Genomic DNA, 24,281 nt, shown 5'->3' with positions numbered 1-24,281 from the left:
TCATTGTTTTATGACATTCTCTTTCTTTTCATATTTATCATTGTTTTATGAATTTCTCTCAATATTGATGAATGCCCTCTTAGCATTGCCATCAAAAAGATGTCGATAGAAATTGTCCAATTCCTAGTTGATCATGGTGCTGATGTTAACATGAAACTTATTCTCTTTCTTTTCATATTAATCATTATTTTATGACATTCTCTTTCTTTTCATATTTATCCTTGTTTTATGGAATTCTCTTTCTTTTCATATTTATCAATGTGTTATGGAATTCTCTTTCTTTTCATATTTATCACTGTTTTATAGAATTCTCTTTCTTTTCATATTTAGCATTGTTGTATCGAATTCTATTTCTTTTCATATTTATCATTGTTTTATTACATTCTCTTTCTTTTCATATTTATCATTGTTTTATAGAATTCTCTTTCTTTTCATATTAATCATTGTTTTATGACATTCTCTTTCTTTTCATATTTATCTTTACTTTATGACATTTTCTTTCTTTTCATATTTATCATTGTTTTATGACATTCTCTTTCTTTTCATATTAATCATTGTTTTATGAAATTCTCTTTCTTTTCATATTAATCATTGTTTGATAAAATTCTCTTTCTTTTCATATTTAGCATTGTTTTATGAAATTCTCTTTCTTTTCATATTTATCATTGTTTTATGGAATTCTCTTTCTTTTCATATTAATCATTGTTTTATTACATTCTATTTCTTTTCATATTAATCATTGTTTTATGAAATTCTCTTTCTTTTCATATTAATCATTGTTTTATAGAATTCTCTTTCTTTTCATATTAATCATTGTTTGATAAAATTCTCTTTCTTTTCATATTAATCATTGTTTTATGACATTCTCTTTCTTTTCATATTTATCATTGTTTTATGGATTTCTCTCAATATTGATGAATGCCCTCTTAGTATTGCAGTCGAAGTGAAGTCGATAGAAATTCTCCAATTCCTAGTTGATCATGGTGCTGATGTTAACATGAAACTTATTCTCTTTCTTTTCATATTTATCATTATTTTATGACATTCTCTTTCTTTTCATATTTATCCTTGTTTTATGGAATTCTCTTTCTTTTCATATTTAACATTGTTTGATAAAATTCTCTTTCTTTTCATATTTAACATTGTTTTATAGAATTCTCTTTCTTTTCATATTAATCATTGTTTTATATAATTGTCTTTCTTTCATATTTATCATTGTTTTATTACATTCTCTTTCTTTTCATATTTATCACTGTTTTATAGAATTCTCTTTCTTTTCATATTTAGCATTGTTTTATGACATTCTCTTTCTTTTCATATTAATCATTGTTTTATTACATTCTATTCTTTTCATATTTATCATTGTTTTATGAAATTCTCTTTCTTTTCATATTTATCATTGTTTTATGAAATTCTCTTTCTTTTCATATTAATCATTGTTTTATTGACATTCTCTTTCTTTTCATATTAATCATTTTTTATTACATTCTCTTTCTTTTCATATTATCATTGTTTATGAACATTCTCTTTCTTTTTCATATTTATCATTGTTTTATGAATTCTCTCAATATTGATGAATGCCCTCTTAGCATTGCCATCAAAAAGATGTCGATTAGAAATTGTCCAATTCCTAGTTGATCATGGTGCTGATGTTAACATGAAACTTATTCTCTTTCTTTTCATATTTATCATTATTTTATGACATTCTCTTTCTTTTCATATTTATCCTCTGTTTTATGGAATTCTCTTTCTTTTCATATTTATCAATGTGTTGTGGAATTCTCTTTCTTTTCATATTTAACATTGTTTTTACATTCTATTTCTTTTCATATTAATCATTGTTTTATGAAATTCTCTTTCTTTTCATATTTATCATTTTTTATGAAATTCTCTTTCTTTTCATATTTAGCATTATTGTATCGAATTCTATTTCTTTTCATATTTATCATTGTTTTATTACATTCTCTTTCTTTTCATATTTATCACTGTTTATAAATTCTCTTTCTTTTCATATTAATCATTGTTTTATAGAATTCTCTTTCTTTTCATATTTATCATTGTTTATTACATTCTCTTTCTTTTCATATTTATCATTGTTTTATAGAATTCTCTTTCTTTTCATATTAATCATTTTTTATGACATTCTCTTTCTTTCATATTTATCTTTACTTTATGACATTTTCTTTCTTTTCATTTATCATTGTTTTATGACATTCTCTTTCTTTTCATATTAATCATTGTTTTATGAAATTCTCTTTCTTTTCATATTTATCATTGTTTTTATGAATTTCTCTCAATATTGATGAATGCCCTCTTAGCATTGCCATCAAAAAGATGTCGATAGAAATTGTCCAATTCCTAGTTGATCATGGTGCTGATGTTAACATGAAACTTATTCTCTTTCTTTCATTTATCATTATTTTATGACATTCTCTTTCTTTTCATATTTATCCTTGTTTTATGGAATTCTCTTTCTTTTCATATTTATCAATGTGTTGTGAATTCTCTTTCTTTTCATATTTAACATGTTTTTTTACATTCTCTTTCTTTCATATTTATCATTGTTTTATGAAATTCTCTTTCTTTTCATATTTATCATTTTTTATGAAATTCTCTTTCTTTTCATATTTAGCATTATTGTATCGAATTTCTTTCTTTTCATATTTATCATTGTTTTATGGAATTCTCTTTCTTTTCATATTAATCATTGTTTTATGAATTTCTCTTTCTTTTCATATTAATCATTGTTTTAGGAAATTCTCTTTCTTTTCATATTTATCATTATTTTATGACATTCTCTTTCTTTTCATATTTATCCTTGTTTTATGAAATTCTCTTTCTTTTCATATTTATCATTGTTTTATGAAATTCTCTTTCTTTTCATATTTATCATTGTTTTATAGAATTCTCTTTCTTTTCATATTAATCATTGTTTTATGACATTCTCTTTCTTTCATATTAATCATTCTTTTATACATTCTCTTTCTTTTCATATTAATCATTGTTTTATGACATTCTCTTTCTTTTCATATTTATCATTGTTTTATGAATTTCTCTCAATATTGATGAATGCCCTCTTAGCATTGCCATCAAAAAGATGTCGATAGAAATTGTCCAATTCCTAGTTGATCATGGTGCTGATGTTAACATGAAACTTATTCTCTTTCTTTTCATATTTATCATTATTTATGACATTCTCTTTCTTTTCATTTATCCTTGTTTTATGAATTCTCTTTCTTTTCATATTTATCAATGTGTTGATGGAATTCTCTTTCTTTTCATATAACATTTTTTTATTACATTCTCTTTCTTTTCATATTTATCATTGTTTATGACATTCTCTTTCTTTTCATATTATCATTGTTTATATAAATTCTCTTTTCATATTAATCATTGTTTATATCGAATTCTATTTCTTTCATATTAATCATTTTTATGAAATTCTCTTTCTTTTCATATTAATCATTGTTTTATAGAATTCTCTTTCTTTTCATATTATCATTGTTTATAAATTCTCTTTCTTTTCATATTTAATCATTGTTTTATGAATTCTCTTTCTTTTCATATTAATCATTGTTTTATGAAATTCTCTTTCTTTTCATATTAATCATTGTTTTATGAAATTCTCTTTCTTTTCATATTTAGCATTGTTTTATGAAATTCTCTTTCTTTTCATATTTAGCATTATTGTATCGAATTCTATTTCTTTTCATATTTATCATTGTTTTATTACATTCTCTTTCTTTTCATATTTATCATTGTTTATATAATTTCTTTCTTTTCATATTAATCATTGTTTTATGAAATTCTCTTTCTTTTCATATTTATCATTGTTTTATTAATTCTCTTTCTTTCATATTTATCATTGTTTTATGAATTCTCTCAATATTGATGAATGCCCTCTTAGTATTGCAGTCGAAGTGAAGTCGATGAAATTCTCCAATTCCTAGTTGATCATGGTGCTGATGTTAACATGAAACTTATTCTCTTTCTTTTCATATTATCATTATTTTATGACATTCTCTTTCTTTTCATATTTATCCTTGTTTTATGGAATTCTCTTTCTTTTCATATTTATCAATGTGTTGTGGAATTCTCTTTCTTTTCATATTTATCATTGTTTTATAGAATTCTCTTTCTTTTCATATTATCATTGTTTTATGAAATTCTCTTTCTTTTCATATTTATCATTGTTTTATGAATTCTCTTTCTTTTCATATTAATCATTGTTATATCGAATTCTATTTCTTTTCATATTAATCATTGTTTTATGGAATTCTCTTTCTTTTCATATTTATCATTGTTTTATGAAATTCTCTTTCTTTTCATATTTATCAATGTGTTGTGGAATTCTCTTTCTTTTCATATTTAACATTGTTTTATTACATTCTCTTTCTTTTCATATTAATCATTGTTTTATGACATTCTCTTTCTTTTCATATTTATCATTGTTTTATGAATTTCTCTCATATTGATGATGCCTCTTAGCATTGCATCAAAAAGATGTCGATAGAAATTGTCAATTCCTAGTTGATCATGGTGCTGATGTTAACATGAAACTTATTCTCTTTCTTTTCATATTTATCATTATTTTTATGACATTCTCTTTCTTTTCATATTTATCCTTGTTTTATGGAATTCCTTTCTTTTCATATTTATCAATGTGTTGTGGAATTCTCTTTCTTTTCATATTTAACATTGTTTTATTACATTCTATTTCTTTTCATATTAATCATTGTTTTATGAAATTCTCTTTCTTTTCATATTTAGCATTGTTTTATGAAATTCTCTTTCTTTTCATATTTAGCATTATTGTATCGAATTCTATTTCTTTTCATATTTATCATTGTTTTATTACATTCTCTTTCTTTTCATATTTATCATTGTTTTATATAATTGTCTTTCTTTTCATATTAATCATTGTTTTATGAAATTCTCTTTCTTTTCATATTTATCATTGTTTTATTACATTCTCTTTCTTTTCATATTTATCATTGTTTTATGAATTTCTCTCAATATTGATGAATGCCCTCTTAGTATTGCAGTCGAAGTGAAGTCGATAGAAATTCTCCAATTCCTAGTTGATCATGGTGCTGATGTTAACATGAAACTTATTCTCTTTCTTTTCATATTTATCATTATTTTATGACATTCTCTTTCTTTTCATATTTATCCTTGTTTTATGGAATTCTCTTTCTTTTCATATTTATCAATGTGTTTATGGAATTCTCTTTTCTTTTCATATTTATCATTGTTTTATAGAATTCTCTTTCTTTTCATATTAATCATTGTTTTATGAAATTCTCTTTCTTTTCATATTTATCATTGTTTTATAGAATTCTCTTTCTTTTCATATTAATCATTGTTATATCGAATTCTATTTCTTTTCATATTAATCATTGTTTTATGGAATTCTCTTTCTTTTCATATTTATCATTGTTTTATGAAATTCTCTTTCTTTCATATTTATCAATGTGTTGTGGAATTCTCTTTCTTTTCATATTTAACATTGTTTTATTACATTCTCTTTCTTTTCATATTAATCATTGTTTATGAAATTCTCTTTCTTTTCATATTTATCATTGTTTTATGAATTTCTCTCAATATTGATGAATGCCCTCTTAGCATTGCCATCAAAAGATGTCGATAGAAATTGTCCAATTCCTAGTTGATCATGGTGCTGATGTTAACATGAAACTTATTCTCTTTCTTTTCATATTAATCATTATTTTATGACATTCTCTTTCTTTTCATATTTATCCTTGTTTTATGGAATTCTCTTTCTTTTCATATTATCAATTCTCCCTAGTGTTATCGAATTCTCTTTCTTTTCATATTTATCACTGTTTTATAGAATTCTCTTTCTTTTCATATTTAGCATTGTTGTATCGAATTCTATTTCTTTTCATATTATCATTGTTTTATTACATTCTCTTTCTTTTCATATTTATCATTGTTTTATAGAATCTCTTTCTTTTTCATATTAATCATTGTTTTTATGACATTCTCTTTCTTTTCATATTTATCTTTACTTTATGACATTTTCTTTCTTTTCATATTTATCATGTTTTATGACATTCTCTTTTTTTTCATATTAATCATTGTTTTATGAAATTCTCTTTCTTTTTCATATTTATCAATGTGTTATGGAATTCTCTTTCTTTTCATATTTATCATTGTTTTATGGAATTCTCTTTCTTTTCATATTAATCATTGTTTTATGAATTCTCTTTCTTTTCATATTTATCATTGTTTGATAGAATTCTCTTTCTTTTCATATTAATCATTGTTTTATGAAATTCTCTTTCTTTTCATATTTAGCATTGTTTTATGAAATTCTCTTTCTTTTATATTTAGCATTGTTTGATAAAATTCTCTTTCTTTTCATATTTAACATTGTTTTATTACATTCTCTTTCTTTTCATATTAATCATTGTTTTATGAAATTCTCTTTCTTTTCATATTTATCATTGTTTTATGAATTTCTCTCAATATTGATGAATGCCCTCTTAGCATTGCCATCAAAAAGATGTCGATAGAAATTGTCCAATTCCTAGTTGATCATGGTGCTGATGTTAACATGAAACTTATTCTCTTTCTTTTTCATATTTATCATTATTTTATGACATTCTCTTTTTTTCATATTTATCCTTGTTTTATGGAATTCTCTTTTCTTTTCATATTTATCATGTGTTTATGGAATTCTCTTTTTTTCATATTTATCATTGTTTTTAGAATTCTCTTTCTTTTCATATTAATCATTGTTTTATGAAATTCTCTTTCTTTTCATATTTATCATTGTTTTATGAAATTCTCTTTCTTTTCATATTAATCATTGTTTTATAGAATTCTCTTTCTTTTCATATTTATCATTGTTTTATGAAATTCTCTTTCTTTTCATATTAATCATTGTTTTATGAAATTCTCTTTCTTTCATATTTATCATTGTTTTATGAAATTCTCTTTCTTTTCATATTAATCATTGTTTTATGAAATTCTCTTTCTTTTCATATTTATCATTGTTTGATAATCTCTTTCTTTTCATATTTATCATTGTTTTATGGAATTCTCTTTCTTTTCATATTTATCATTGTTTTTATGGAATTCTCTTTCTTTTCATATTAACATTGTTTTATGAAATTCTCTTTCTTTTCATATTTATCATTGTTTTATTACATTCTATTTCTTTTCATATTTATCACTGTTTTATAGAATTCTCTTTCTTTTCATATTTATCATTGTTTTATAGAATTCTCTTTCTTTTCATATTAATCATTGTTTTATGAAATTCTCTTTCTTTTCATATTTAGCATTGTTTTATGGAATTCTCTTTCTTTTCATATTTAGCATTGTTTTATGAAATTCTCTTTCTTTTCATATTATCATTGTTTGAAAAATTCTCTTTCTTTTCATATTTAACATTGTTTTATTACATTCCTTTCTTTTCATATTAATCATTGTTTTATGACATTCTCTTTCTTTTCATATTTATCATTGTTTTTATTTTCTCTCAATATTGATGAATGCCCTCTTAGCATTGCCATCAAAAGAGTCGATAAAATTGTCCAATTCCTAGTTGATCATGGTGCTGATGTTACCATGAAACTTATTCTCTTTCTTTTCTATTTATCATTATTTTTATGACATTCTCTTTTCTTTTCATATTTATCCTTGTTTTATGGAATTCTCTTTCTTTTCATATTTTATCAATGTGTTATGGAATTCTCTTTCTTTTTCATATTTATCATTGTTTTATAGAATTCTCTTTCTTTTCATATTAAATCATTGTTTTATGAAATTCTCTTTCTTTTCATATTTATCATTGTTTGATGAATTCTCTTTCTTTTCATATTAATCATTGTTTTATAAATTCTCTTTCTTTTCATATTTATCATTGTTTTAAGGAATTCTCTTTCTTTTCATATTAATCATTGTTTTATGGAATTCTCTTTCTTTTCATATTTATCATTGTTTTATAGAATTCTCTTTCTTTTCATATTAATCATTGTTTTATGAAATTCTCTTTCTTTTCATATTTAGCATTGTTTATGAAATTCTCTTTCTTTTCATATTTATCATTGTTTTATGAATTCTCTTTCTTTTCATATTTATCATATTGATAAAATTCTCTTTCTTTTCATATTTATCATTGTTTTATGAATTTCTCTCAATATTGATGAATGCCCTCTTAGTATTGCCATCAAAAAGATGTCGATAGAAATGTCCAATTCCTAGTTGATCATGGTGCTGATATTAACATGAAACTTATTCTCTTTCTTTTCATATTTATCATTATTTTATGACATTTCTCTTTCTTTTCATATTTATCCTTGTTTTATGGAATTCTCTTCTTTTCATATTAATCATTGTTTTATGGAATTCTCTTTCTTCATTTTATCATTGTTTATAGAATTCTCTTTTCTTTTCATATTAATCATTGTTTTATGAAATTCTCTTTCTTTTCATATTAGCATTGTTTTATGAAATTCTCTTTCTTTTCATATTTATCATTGTTTTATGGAATTCTCTTTCTTTTCATATTTATCATTATTTGATAAAATTCTCTTTCTTTTCATATTTATCATTGTTTTATGAATTTCTCTCAATATTGATGAATGCCCTCTTAGCATGCCATCAAAAAGATGTCGATAGAAATTGTCCAATTCTAGTTGATCATGGTGCTGATGTTAACATGAAACTTATCTCTTTCTTTTCATATTTATCATTATTTTATGACATTCTCTTTCTTTCATATTTATCCTTGTTTTATGGAATTCTCTTCTTCATATTTATCAATGTGTTATGGAATTTCTCTTTCTTTTCATATTTATCATTGTTTTATAGAATTCTCTTTCTTTTCATATTAATCATTGTTTTATGAATTCTCTTTCTTTTCATATTTATCAATGTTTATGGAATTCTCTTTCTTTTTCATATTTATCACTGTTTATAGAATTCTCTTTCTTTTCATATTTAGCATTGTTGTATCGAATTCTATTTCTTTCATATTTATCATTGTTTTATTACATTCTCTTTCTTTCATATTTATCATGTTTTAATAGAATTCTCTTTCTTTTTCATATTAATCATTGTTTTATGACATTCTCTTTCTTTTCATATTTATCTTACTTTATGACATCTTTCTTTTTTCATATTTATCATTGTTTTATGAAATTTCTTTTCTTTTCATATTATCATTGTTTTATGAAATTCTCTTTCTTTTCATATTAATCATTCTTTGATAAAATTCTCTTTCTTTTCATATTTAGCATTTGTTTTATGAAATTCTCTTTCTTTTCATATTTATCACTGTTTTATAGAATTCTCTTTCTTTTTCATATTAGCATTGTTGTATCGAATTCTATTTCTTTTCATATTTATCATTGTTTTATACATTCTCTTTCTTTTCATATTTATCATTGTTTTATGAAATTCTCTTTCTTTTCATATTAATCATTGTTTTATGAATTCTCTTTCTTTTCATATTTATCTTTGTTATGACATTTCTTTCTTTTCATATTTATCATTGTTTTATGACTTCTCTTTCTTTTCATATTAATCATTGTTTTATAAAATTCTCTTTCTTTTCATATTAATCATTGTTTATAGAATTCTCTTTCTTTTCATATTTATCATTGTTTTATGAATTCTCTTTCTTTTCATATTTATCATTGTTTTATGGAATTCTCTTTCTTTTCATATTAATCATTGTTTTATGAAATTCTCTTTCTTTTCATATTAATCATTGTTTTATAGAATTCTCTTTCTTTTCATATTAATCATTGTTTTGATAAATTCTCTTTCTTTTCATATTAATCATTGTTTGATAAAATTCTCTTTCTTTTCATATTAATCATTGTTTTATGACATTCTCTTTCTTTTCATATTTATCATTGTTTTATAGAATTCTCTTTCTTTTCATATTAATCATTGTTTTATGACATTCTCTTTCTTTTCATATTTATCTTTACTTTATGACATTTTCTTTCTTTTCATATTTATCATTGTTTTATGGAATTCTCTTTCTTTTCATATTAATCATTGTTTTATGGAATTCTCTTTCTTTTCATATTAATCATTGTTTTATGAAATTCTCTTTCTTTTCATATTAATCATTGTTTTATAGAATTCTCTTTCTTTTCATATTAATCATTGTTTGATAAAATTCTATTTCTTTTCATATTTATCATTGTTTTATTACATTCTCTTTCTTTTCATATTTATCATTGTTTTATAGAATTCTCTTTCTTTTCATATTAATCATTGTTTTATGACATTCTCTTTCTTTTCATATTTATCTTTACTTTATGACATTTTCTTTCTTTTCATATTTATCATTGTTTTATGAAATTCTCTTTCTTTTCATATTAATCATTGTTTTATGAAATTCTCTTTCTTTTCATATTAATCATTCTTTGATAAAATTCTCTTTCTTTTCATATTTAGCATTGTTTTATGAAATTCTCTTTCTTTTCATATTTATCACTGTTTTATAGAATTCTCTTTCTTTTCATATTTAGCATTGTTGTATCGAATTCTATTTCTTTTCATATTTATCATTGTTTTATTACATTCTCTTTCTTTTCATATTTATCATTGTTTTATAGAATTCTCTTTCTTTTCATATTAATCATTGTTTTATGACATTCTCTTTCTTTTCATATTTATCTTTACTTTATGACATTTTCTTTCTTTTCATATTTATCATTGTTTTATGACATTCTCTTTCTTTTCATATTAATCATTGTTTTATGAAATTCTCTTTCTTTTCATATTAATCATTGTTTGATAAAATTCTCTTTCTTTTCATATTTAGCATTGTTTTATAGAATTCTCTTTCTTTTCATATTTATCATTGTTTTATGGAATTCTCTTTCTTTTCATATTAATCATTGTTTTATGGAATTCTCTTTCTTTTCATATTAATCATTGTTTTATGAAATTCTCTTTCTTTTCATATTAATCATTGTTTTATAGAATTCTCTTTCTTTTCATATTAATCATTGTTTGATAAAATTCTCTTTCTTTTCATATTAATCATTGTTTTATGACATTCTCTTTCTTTTCATATTTATCATTGTTTTATGGATTTCTCTCAATATTGATGAATGCCCTCTTAGTATTGCAGTCGAAGTGAAGTCGATAGAAATTCTCCAATTCCTAGTTGATCATGGTGCTGATGTTAACATGAAACTTATTCTCTTTCTTTTCATATTTATCATTATTTTATGACATTCTCTTTCTTTTCATATTTATCCTTGTTTTATGGAATTCTCTTTCTTTTCATATTTAACATTGTTTGAAAAATTCTCTTTCTTTTCATATTTAACATTGTTTTATAGAATTCTCTTTCTTTTCATATTAATCATTGTTTTATATAATTGTCTTTCTTTTCATATTTATCATTGTTTTATTACATTCTCTTTCTTTTCATATTTATCACTGTTTTATAGAATTCTCTTTCTTTTCATATTTAGCATTGTTTTATGACATTCTCTTTCTTTTCATATTAATCATTGTTTTATTACATTCTATTTCTTTTCATATTTATCATTGTTTTATGAAATTCTCTTTCTTTTCATATTTATCATTGTTTTATGAAATTCTCTTTCTTTTCATATTAATCATTGTTTTATGACATTCTCTTTCTTTTCATATTAATCATTGTTTGATAAAATTCTCTTTCTTTTCATATTTATCATTGTTTTATGACATTCTCTTTCTTTTCATATTTATCATTGTTTTATGAATTTCTCTCAATATTGATGAATGCCCTCTTAGCATTGGCCATCAAAAAGATGTCGATAGAAATTGTCCAATTCCTAGTTGATCATGGTGCTGATGTTAACATGAAACTTATTCTCTTTCTTTTCATATTTATCATTATTTTATGACATTCTCTTTCTTTTCATATTTATCCTTGTTTTATGGAATTCTCTTTCTTTTCATATTTATCAATGTGTTTATGGAATTCTCTTTCTTTTCATATTTATCATTGTTTATAGAATTCTCTTTCTTTTCATATTAATCATTGTTTATGAAATTCTCTTTCTTTTCATATTTATCATTGTTTATGGAATTCTCTTTCTTTTCATATTAATCATTGTTTTATGGAATTCTCTTTCTTTTCATATTAATCATTGTTTTATGAAATTCTCTTTCTTTTCATATTAATCATTGTTTTATAGAATTCTCTTTCTTTTCATATTAATCATTGTTTGATAAAATTCTCTTTCTTTTCATATTAATCATTGTTTTATGACATTCTCTTTCTTTCATATTTATTCATTGTTTTTAGAATTCTCTTTCTTTTCATATTAATCATTGTTTTATGACATTCTCTTTCTTTTCATATTTATCTTTACTTTATGACATTTTCTTTCTTTTCATATTTATCATTGTTTTATGGAATTCTCTTTCTTTTCATATTAATCATTGTTTTATGGAATTCTCTTTCTTTTCATATTAATCATTGTTTTATGAAATTCTCTTTCTTTTCATATTAATCATTGTTTTATAGAATTCTCTTTCTTTCATATTAATCATTGTTTGATAAAATTCTATTTCTTTTCATATTTATCATTGTTTTATTACATTCTCTTTCTTTTCATATTTATCATTGTTTTTAGAATTCTCTTTCTTTTCATATTAATCATTGTTTTATGACATTCTTTCTTTTCATATTTATCTTTACTTTATGACATTTTCTTCTTTTCATATTTATCATTGTTTTATGAAATTCTCTTTCTTTTCATATTAATCATTGTTTTATGAAATTCTCTTTCTTTTCATATTAATCATTCTTTATAAAATTCTCTTTCTTTTCATATTTAGCATTGTTTATGAAATTCTCTTTCTTTTCATATTTATCACTGTTTTATAGAATTCTCTTTCTTTTCATATTTAGCATTGTTGTATCGAATTCTATTTCTTTTCATATTTATCATTGTTTTATTACATTCTCTTTCTTTTCATATTTATCATTGTTTTATAGAATTCTCTTTCTTTTCATATTATCATTGTTTTATGACATTCTCTTTTTTTCATATTTATCTTTACTTTATGACATTTCTTTCTTTTCATATTTATCATTGTTTTATGACATTCTCTTCTTTTCATATTAATCATTGTTTTATGAATTCTCTTTCTTTTCATATTATCATTGTTTGATAAATTCTCTTTCTTTTCATATTTAGCATTGTTTTATAGAATTCTCTTTCTTTTCATATTTATCATTGTTTTATGGAATTCTCTTTCTTTTCATATTAATCATTGTTTTATGGAATTCTCTTTCTTTATATTAACATTGTTTTTATGAAATCTCTTTCTTTTCATATTAATCATTGTTTATAGAATTCTCTTTCTTTTCATATTACATTGTTTGATAAAATTCTCTTTCTTTCATATTAATCATTGTTTTATGACATTCTCTTTCTTTTCATATTTATCATTGTTTTATGGATTTCTCTCAATATTGATGAATGCCCTCTTAGTATTGCAGTCGAAGTGAAGTCGATAGAAATTCTCCAATTCCTAGTTGATCATGGTGCTGATGTTAACATGAAACTTATTCTCTTTCTTTTCATATTTATCATTATTTTATGACATTCTCTTTCTTTTCATATTTATCCTTGTTTTATGGAATTCTCTTTCTTTTCATATTTAACATTGTTTGATAAAATTCTCTTTTTTTCATATTAACATTGTTTTATAGAATTCTCTTTCTTTTCATATTAATCATTGTTTTATATAATTGTCTTTCTTTTCATATTTTATCATTGTTTTTATTACATTCTCTTTCTTTTCATATTTATCACTGTTTTATAGAATTCTCTTTCTTTTCATATTTAGCATTGTTTTATGACATTCTCTTTCTTTTCATATTAATCATTGTTTTATTACATTCTTTCTTTTCATATTTATCATTGTTTTATGAAATTCTCTTTCTTTTCATATTTATCATTGTTTTATGAAATTCTCTTTCTTTTCATATTAATCATTGTTTTATGACATTCTCTTTCTTTTCATATTAATCATTGTTTGATAAAATTCTCTTTTCTTTTCATATTTATCATTGTTTTATGACATTCTCTTTCTTTCATATTTATCATTGTTTTATGAATTTCTCTCAATATTGATGAATGCCCTCTTAGCATTGCCATCAAAAAGATGTCGATAGAAATTGTCCAATTCCTAGTTGATCATGGTGCTGATGTTAACATGAAACTTATTCTCTTTCTTTTCATATTTATCATTATTTTATGACATTCTCTTTCTTTTCATATTTATCCTTGTTTTATGGAATTCTCTTTCTTTTCATATTTATCAATGTGTTGTGGAATTCTCTTTCTTTTCATATTTAACATTGTTTTTATTACATTCTATTTCTTTTCATATTAATCATTGTTTTATGAAATTCTCTTTCTTTTCATATTTAGCATTATTGTATCGAATTCTATTTCTTTTCATATTTATCATTGTTTTATTACATTCTCTTTCTTTTCATATTTATCACTGTTTGATAAAATTCTTTCTTTTTTCATATTAATCATTGTTTTATAGAATTCTCTTTCTTTTCATATTTATCATTGTTTTATTACATTCTCTTTCTTTTCATATTTATCATTGTTTTATAGAATTCTCTTTCTTTTCATATTAATCATTGTTTTATGACATTCTCTTTCTTTTCATATTTATCTTTACTTTATGACATTTTCTTTCTTTTCATATTTATCATTGTTTTATGACATTCTCTTTCTTTTCATATTAATCATTGTTTTATGAAATTCTCTTTCTTTTCATATTTATCATTGTTTTATGAATTTCTCTCAATATTGATGAATGCCCTCTTAGCATTGCCATCAAAAAGATGTCGATAGAAATTGTCCAATTCCTAGTTGATCATGGTGCTGATGTTAACATGAAACTTATTCTCTTTCTTTTCATATTTATCATTATTTATGACATTCTCTTTCTTTTCATATTTATCCTTGTTTTATGGAATTCTCTTTCTTTTCATATTTATCAATGTGTTGTGGAATTCTCTTTCTTTTCATATTTAACATTGTTTTATTACATTCTCTTTCTTTTCATATTTATCATTGTTTTATGAAATTCTCTTTCTTTTCATATTTATCATTGTTTTATGAAATTCTCTTTCTTTTCATATTTAGCATTATTGTATCGAATTCTATTTCTTTTCATATTTATCATTGTTTTATGGAATTCTCTTTCTTTTCATATTAATCATTGTTTTATGAATTTCTCTTTCTTTTCATATTAATCATTGTTTTAGGAAATTCTCTTTCTTTTCATATTTATCATTGTTTTATGGAATTCTCTTTCTTTTCATATTAATCATTGTTTTATGAATTTCTCTTTCTTTTCATATTAATCATTGTTTTATGAAATTCTCTTTCTTTTCATATTAATCATTGTTTTATGAATTTCTCTCAATATTGATGAATGCCCTCTTAGCATTGCCATCAAAAAGATGTCGATAGAAATTGTCCAATTCCTAGTTGATCATGGTGCTGATGTTAACATGAAACTTATTCTCTTTCTTTTCATATTTATCATTATTTTATGACATTCTCTTTCTTTTCATATTTATCATTGTTTGATAGAATCTCTTTCTTTTCATATTTATCAATGTGTTGTGGAATTCTCTTTCTTTTCATATTTATCATTGTTTTATGGAATTCTCTTTCTTTTCATATTAATCATTGTTTTATGAATTTCTCTTTCTTTTCATATTAATCATTGTTTTAGGAAATTCTCTTTCTTTTCATATTTATCATTGTTTGATAAAATTCTCTTTCTTTTCATATTAATCATTGTTTTATGACATTCTCTTTCTTTTCATATTAATCATTCTTTTATTACATTCTCTTTCTTTTCATATTAATCATTGTTTTATGACATTCTCTTTCTTTTCATATTTATCATTGTTTTATGAATTTCTCTCAATATTGATGAATGCCCTCTTAGCATTGCCATCAAAAAGATGTCGATAGAAATTGTCCAATTCCTAGTTGATCATGGTGCTGATGTTAACATGAAACTTATTCTCTTTCTTTTCATATTTATCATTATTTTATGACATTCTCTTTCTTTTCATATTTATCCTTGTTTTATGGAATTCTCTTTCTTTTCATATTTATCAATGTGTTGTGGAATTCTCTTTCTTTTCATATTTAACATTGTTTTATTACATTCTATTTCTTTTCATATTAATCATTGTTTTATGAAATTCTCTTTCTTTCATATTTAGCATTGTTTTATGAAATTCTCTTTCTTTTCATATTTAGCATTATTGTATCGAATTCTATTTCTTTTCATATTTATCATTGTTTTATTACATTCTCTTTCTTTTCATATTTATCATTGTTTTATATAATTGTCTTTCTTTTCATATTAATCATTGTTTTATGAAATTCTCTTTCTTTTCATATTTATCATTGTTTTATTACATTCTCTTTCTTTTCATATTTATCATTGTTTTATGAATTTCTCTCAATATTGATGAATGCCCTCTTAGTATTGCAGTCGAAGTGAAGTCGATAGAAATTCTCAATTCCTAGTTGATCATGGTGCTGATGTTAACATGAAACTTATTCTCTTTCTTTTCATATTTATCATTATTTTATGACATTCTCTTTCTTTTCATATTTATCCTTGTTTTATGGAATTCTCTTTCTTTTCATATTTATCAATGTGTTATGGAATTCTCTTTCTTTTCATATTATCATTGTTTTATAGAATTCTCTTTCTTTTCATATTAATCATTGTTTTATGAAATTCTCTTTCTTTTCATATTTATCATTGTTTATATAGAATTCTCTTTCTTTTCATATTAATCATTGTTATATCGAATTCTATTTCTTTTCATATTAATCATTGTTTTATGGAATTCTCTTTCTTTTCATATTTATCATTGTTTTATGAAATTCTCTTTCTTTTCATATTTATCAATGTGTTGTGGAATTCTCTTTCTTTTCATATTTAACATTGTTTATTACATTCTCTTTCTTTTCATATTAATCATTGTTTTATGAAATTCTCTTTCTTTTCATATTTATCATTGTTTTATGAATTTCTCTCAATATTGATGAATGCCCTCTTAGCATTGCCATCAAAAAGATGTCGATAGAAATTGTCCAATTCCTAGTTGATCATGGTGCTGATGTTAACATGAAACTTATTCTCTTTCTTTTCATATTAATCATTATTTTATGACATTCTCTTTCTTTTCATATTTATCCTTGTTTTATGGAATTCTCTTTCTTTTCATATTTATCAATGTGTTATGGAATTCTCTTTCTTTTCATATTTATCACTGTTTTATAGAATTCTCTTTCTTTCATATTTAGCATTTTGTATCGAATTCTATTTCTTTCATATTTATCATTGTTTTATTACATTCTCTTTCTTTTCATATTTATCATTGTTTTATAGAATTCTCTTTCTTTTCATATTAATCATTGTTTTATGACATTCTCTTTCTTTTCATATTTATCTTTACTTTATGACATTTTCTTTCTTTCATATTTATCATTGTTTTATGACATTCTCTTTCTTTTCATATTAATCATTGTTTTATGAAATTCTCTTTCTTTTCATATTAATCATTGTTTGATAAAATTCTCTTTCTTTTCATATTAATCATTGTTTTATTACATTCTATTTCTTTTCATATTAATCATTGTTTTATGAAATTCTCTTTCTTTTCATATTAATCATTGTTTTATAGAATTCTCTTTCTTTTCATATTAATCATTGTTTGATAAAATTCTCGAGATGGATAAAATGCACACATTTGCACACATTTTGACACTTTTTCTGACAAGCATCATTCAAATTTGAAGAAAAACCTCTAAATTTCATTCAAATTTCTGTCAAAATGTGTGCAAAATTGAAATAGGCACACATTTTGACATACGATTATTTATATACGTTATTTTAATGGTTTCAGAGAAATCTTCGTTACACATTATTGAAGATTACTCAATATTTAAGTGAATGACTCACTACCACCTGTTTAGAAAAATGGTAGCATAAAATCCAAATGTCACATATATTATTTCTTATTTCATACAAATAAACTTACAATTATAACCTCAACTTGTTTGCAAAGCAGAAACTCAATATAAGCAATCGATCAGTAGTGTATTTAAAAGTCGAATTTAAATTTAAAAATTTATAATCTTATTTCGGAACCAAATAGTATAAATTTAGGACAAAAAGCTACGTGGTGTTGATAACAACTATTAAAATTCAAATATTACTACCATGAACAATACAATGGCTCATATTGATAATTGATAAACGTGCATATAAATTGCATATATCATCAATGTCATTAAGTAAAATACATGTATATAAATAGATTAGAAATATTTTTCGGTTAGAATTAAAATCTATGTAATAAAAAATAAGTTATAAAAATAAATACCGAATTTTTATTTGTAATATAAACTGCTACAATATGCTAGTGTATACAAATGTATTTGTCGTATTGATTTGAAAGATCTTCAACATGGTTCAGATCTAAATTTGAAACTCGTAAAATAAAGCGAATCTTTATTTATAATATAAACTGCTACAATATGCTAGTGTGTACAAATGTGTTTGTACAAATGTATAACTCTTTGTCAATTGTTATGGCACCTTATAACTTAAAAATCATTTTCATTAACAAATATAAAAAGTGACAATTAATATTTTCATTAAATGCATATTTAATTATCAAAACAATGTCGATTTAGCTTGAATGTTCATTATAAATGTGTAAGTTTCGGAAAACAAAAAATAATTAATTCTCGCAAAGAAACTTATTTTAAAAGAACCTAAACAAAAGTTCATATAATAATAAATCTAAAAATAGATATTAATTTAAACGAAGATAATGAGAGAATGGGGATGTTGTAAAACAATGAGACTTAATGATCAAATAATTAAAATAATAAAATTAATTAAAGGAAAGCTAAAATAGTTTAATGAATTTTTATAGATTGATTACACAATCAATGTTTCTGTGTCAATGTACATCAATCAACATTGTTTCATTGAATTTTGTCTTTCACCAAGAAGATTCAAGAACAAAGTTTTGTAGTTTCAATAGATTGATTACACAATCAATGTTTCTGTGTCAATGTACATCAATCAACATTGTTTCATTGAATTTTGTCTTTCACCAAGAAGATTCAAGAACAAGTTTTCCTCTTTTTCTTTTTTAAATGATTAAAATATTACCTTGCTTCAACTTTACACGTTTTCGTTTACTAAAATTATCTTTTACCTTCACTTATCTTATCATACCCAATTATTCATTTAATTCTATATTTTTCTGACCAAAAATCCTCTCAAATCTCCCTTCTTCTTTCAAAAATTCTATGAGTTTATTCAAATTTCCTTTAAATCTTTGCTAGTCCTTCTTAAGATTCATTCTAAAATTTTTGAAAAAAATTTAAAATTTGCTAAATATATTCTTTATTACTTTGCACTATTTTCCAATTGAAAAATCGTCGATTTTAATCAAATGTAAGATCATCATAATAAAAATTATGAAACTTACCGTGTTTATTAGTAAATTTCAATATGAAGTTGTTATACAAACAGCTGGGACTTTAAATTGAGAAATTGCATAATTCCATCTACAAATTTTGGTCTAGACAATAATCATTGATAAATTATAATATATGTATTATGTGTATTTACATTGCATATATAACAATTTCAATTTCTATATTAAATTGTTATTTGATATCAGCTATATTTGTTCAGGTAAAATGAAGTGTAAAAATATAACTCATGAATTACATATATATATATATTTTTATTATTAAAATCAAATTCAGATTTATAAATTAAGGTTATTCATTTTTGATATGGTTATCACGCTCAAATATGTTGACAAAGAGTTATACATTTGTACAAACACATTTGTACACACTAGCATATTGTAGCAGTTTATATTATAAATAAAGATTCGCTTTATTTTACGAGTTTCAAATTTAGATCTGAACCATGTTGAAGATCTTTCAAATCAATACGACAAATACATTTGTACACACTAGCATATTGTAGCAGTTTATATTATAAATAAAGATTCGCTTTATTTTACGAGTTTCAAATTTAGATCTGAACCATGTTGAAGATCTTTCAAATCAATACGACAAATACATTTGTATACACTAGCATATTGTAGCAGTTTATATTACAAATAAAAATTCGGTATTTATTTTTATAACTTATTTTTTATTACATAGATTTTAATTCTAACCGAAAAATATTTCTAATCTATTTATATACATGTATTTTACTTAATGACATTGATGATATATGCAATTTATATGCACGTTTATCAATTATCAATATGAGCCATTGTATTGTTCATGGTAGTAATATTTGAATTTTAATAGTTGTTATCAACACCACGTAGCTTTTTGTCCTAAATTTATACTATTTGGTTCCGAAATAAGATTATAAATTTTTAAATTTAAATTCGACTTTTAAATACACTACTGATCGATTGCTTATATTGAGTTTCTGCTTTGCAAACAAGTTGAGGTTATAATTGTAAGTTTATTTGTATGAAATAAGAAATAATATATGTGACATTTGGATTTTATGCTACCATTTTTCTAAACAGGTGGTAGTGAGTCATTCACTTAAATATTGAGTAATCTTCAATAATGTGTAACGAAGATTTCTCTGAAACCATTAAAATAACGTATATAAATAATCGTATGTCAAAATGTGTGCCTATTTCAATTTTGCACACATTTTGACAGAAATTTGAATGAAATTTAGAGGTTTTTCTTCAAATTTGAATGATGCTTGTCAGAAAAAGTGTCAAAATGTGTGCAAATGTGTGCTATGTTTTTTTCTCAAATTCTCTTTCTTTTCATATTAATCATTGTTTTATGACATTCTCTTTCTTTTCATATTTATCATTGTTTTATGGATTTCTCTCAATATTGATGAATGCCCTCTTAGTATTGCAGTCGAAGTGAAGTCGATAGAAATTCTCCAATTCCTAGTTGATCATGGTGCTGATGTTAACATGAAACTTATTCTCTTTCTTTTCAATATTTATCATTATTTATGACATTTCTTTCTTTTTCATATTTATCCTTGTTTTATGGAATTCTCTTTCTTTCATATTTAACATTGTTTGATAAAATTCTCTTTCTTTCATATTTAACATTGTTTTATAGAATTCTCTTTCTTTTCATATTAATCATTGTTTTATGGAATTCTCTTTCTTTTCATATTTATCATTGTTTATTACATTCTCTTTCTTTTCATATTTATCACTGTTTTATAGAATTCTCTTTCTTTCATATTAATCATTTTTATGAAATTCTCTTTCTTTCATATTTATCATTGTTTTATAGAATTCTCTTTCTTTCATATTTATCATTGTTTTATGAAATTCTCTTTCTTTTCATATTTATCATTGTTTTATGAAATTCTCTTTCTTTTCATATTTAGCATTGTTGTATCGAATTCTATTTCTTTTCATATTTATCATTGTTTTATTACATTCTCTTCTTTTCATATTTATCATTGTTTTATATAATTGTCTTTCTTTTCATATTTATCACTGTTTTATGAAATTCTCTTCTTTTCATATTTATCACTGTTTTATGGAATTCTCTTTCTTTTCATATTAATCATTGTTTATTACATTCTATTTCTTTTCATATTAATCATTGTTTATGGAATTCTCTTTCTTTTCATATTAATCATTGTTTTATAGAATTCTCTTTCTTTTCATATTAATCATTGTTTGATAAAATTCTCTTTCTTTTCATATTTATCATTGTTTTATTACATTCTCTTTCTTTTCATATTTATCATTGTTTTATGAATTTCTCTCAATATTGATGAATGCCCTCTTAGTATTGCAGTCGAAGTGAAGTCGATAGAAATTCTCCAATTCCTATTGATCATGGTGCTGATGTTAACATGAAACTTATCTCTTTCTTTTCATATTTATCATTATTTTATGACATTCTCTTTTTTTCATATTTATCCTTGTTTTATGGAATTCTCTCTTTTCATATTAACATTGTTTTATGAAAATTCTCTTTCTTTTCATATTTATCATTGTTTTATGAAATTCTCTTTCTTTCATATTTAAGCATTGTTGTATCGAATTCTATTTCTTTTCATATTTATCATTGTTTGATAAAATTCTCTTTCTTTTCATATTTAACATTGTTTTATAGAATTCTCTTTCTTTTCATATTAATCATTGTTTTTATATAATTGTCTTTCTTTCATATTTATCATTGTTTTATTACATTCTCTTTCTTTTCATATTTATCACTGTTTTATAGAATTCTCTTTCTTTTCATATTTAGCATTGTTTTATGAAATTCTCTTTCTTTTCATATTAATCATTGTTTTATTACATTCTATTTCTTTTCATATTTATCATTGTTTTATGAAATTCTCTTTCTTTTCATATTTATCATTGTTTGATAAAATTCTCTTTCTTTTCATATTAATCATTGTTTTATGACATTCTCTTTCTTTTCATATTAATCATTCTTTTATTACATTCTCTTTCTTATTCATATTAATCATTGTTTTATGACATTCTCTTTCTTTTCATATTTATCATTGTTTTATGAATTTCTCTCAATATTGATGAATGCCCTCTTAGCATTGCCATCAAAAAGATGTCGATAGAAATTGTCCAATTCCTAGTTGATCATGGTGCTGATGTAACATGAAACTTATTCTCTTTCTTTTCATATTTATCATTATTTTATGACATTCTCTTTCTTTTATATTTATCCTTGTTTTATGGAATTCTCTTTCTTTTCATATTTATCAATGTGTTGTGGAATTCTCTTTCTTTCATTTATATTTAACATTGTTTATTACATTCTATTTCTTTTCATATAATCATTGTTTTATGAAATTCTCTTTCTTTTCATATTTATCATTGTTTTATGAAATTCTCTTTCTTTTCATATTTAGCATTATTGTATTCGAATTCTCTTTCTTTTCATATTTATCATTGTTTTATTACATTCTCTTTCTTTTCATATTTATCACTGTTTGATAAAATTCTCTTTCTTTTCATATTAATCATTTTTTATAGAATTCTCTTTCTTTTCATATTTATCATTGTTTTATTACATTCTCTTTCTTTTCATATTTATCATTGTTTTATAGAATTCTCTTTCTTTTCATATTTATCCTTGTTTTATGGAATTCTCTTTCTTTTCATATTTATCAATGTGTTGTGGAATTCTCTTTCTTTTCATATTTAACATTGTTTTATTACATTCTATTTCTTTTCATATTAATCATTGTTTTATGAAATTCTCTTTCTTTTCATATTTATCAATGTGTTGTGGAATTCTCTTTCTTTTCATATTTAACATTGTTTTATTACATTCTCTTTCTTTTCATATTAATCATTGTTTTATGAAATTCTCTTTCTTTTCATATTTATCATTGTTTTATGGAATTCTCTTTCTTTTCATATTTATCATTGTTTGATAAAATTCTCTTTCTTTTCATATTAATCATTGTTTTATGACATTCTCTTTCTTTTCATATTAATCATTCTTTTATTACATTCTCTTTCTTTTCATATTAATCATTGTTTTATGACATTCTCTTTCTTTTCATATTTATCATTGTTTTATGAATTTCTCTCAATATTGATGAATGCCCTCTTAGTATTGCCATCAAAAAGATGTCGATAGAAATTGTCCAATTCCTAGTTGATCATGGTGCTGATGTTAACATGAAACTTATTCTCTTTCTTTTCATATTTATCATTATTTTATGACATTCTCTTTCTTTTCATATTTATCCTTGTTTTATGGAATTCTCTTTCTTTTCATATTTATCAATGTGTTGTGGAATTCTCTTTCTTTTCATATTTAACATTGTTTTATTACATTCTATTTCTTTTCATATTAATCATTGTTTTATGAAATTCTCTTTCTTTTCATATTAATCATTGTTTTATATAATAATATTTCTTTTCATATTAATCATTGTTTTATGGATTTCTCTCAATATTGATGAATGCCCTCTTAGTATTGCAGTCGAAGTGAAGTCGATAGAAATTCTCCAATTCCTAGTTGATCATGGTGCTGATGTTAACATGAAACTTATTCTCTTTCTTTTCATATTTATCATTATTTTATGACATTCTCTTTCTTTTCATATTTATCCTTGTTTTATGGAATTCTCTTTCTTTTCATATTTAACATTGTTTGATAAAATTCTCTTTCTTTTCATAT

At 22.6% G+C, this 24,281-nt stretch overlaps 3 annotated features.

Moving 5' to 3' along the window:
- Nucleotides 1-17,796: 17,796 nt before the first annotated feature.
- Nucleotides 17,797-19,911: a mobile genetic element.
- Nucleotides 18,444-19,187: a mobile genetic element.
- Nucleotides 19,912-19,934: 23 nt separating the features above from the next.
- Nucleotides 19,935-20,893: a mobile genetic element.
- Nucleotides 20,894-24,281: the final 3,388 nt, after the last annotated feature.

Source organism: Trichomonas vaginalis, chromosome II, assembly GCF_026262505.1.
Source record: "Trichomonas vaginalis G3 chromosome II, whole genome shotgun sequence".
Lineage (NCBI taxonomy): Eukaryota > Parabasalia > Trichomonadida > Trichomonadidae > Trichomonas > Trichomonas vaginalis.
This window is presented reverse-complemented; position numbering and strand designations above follow the sequence as displayed.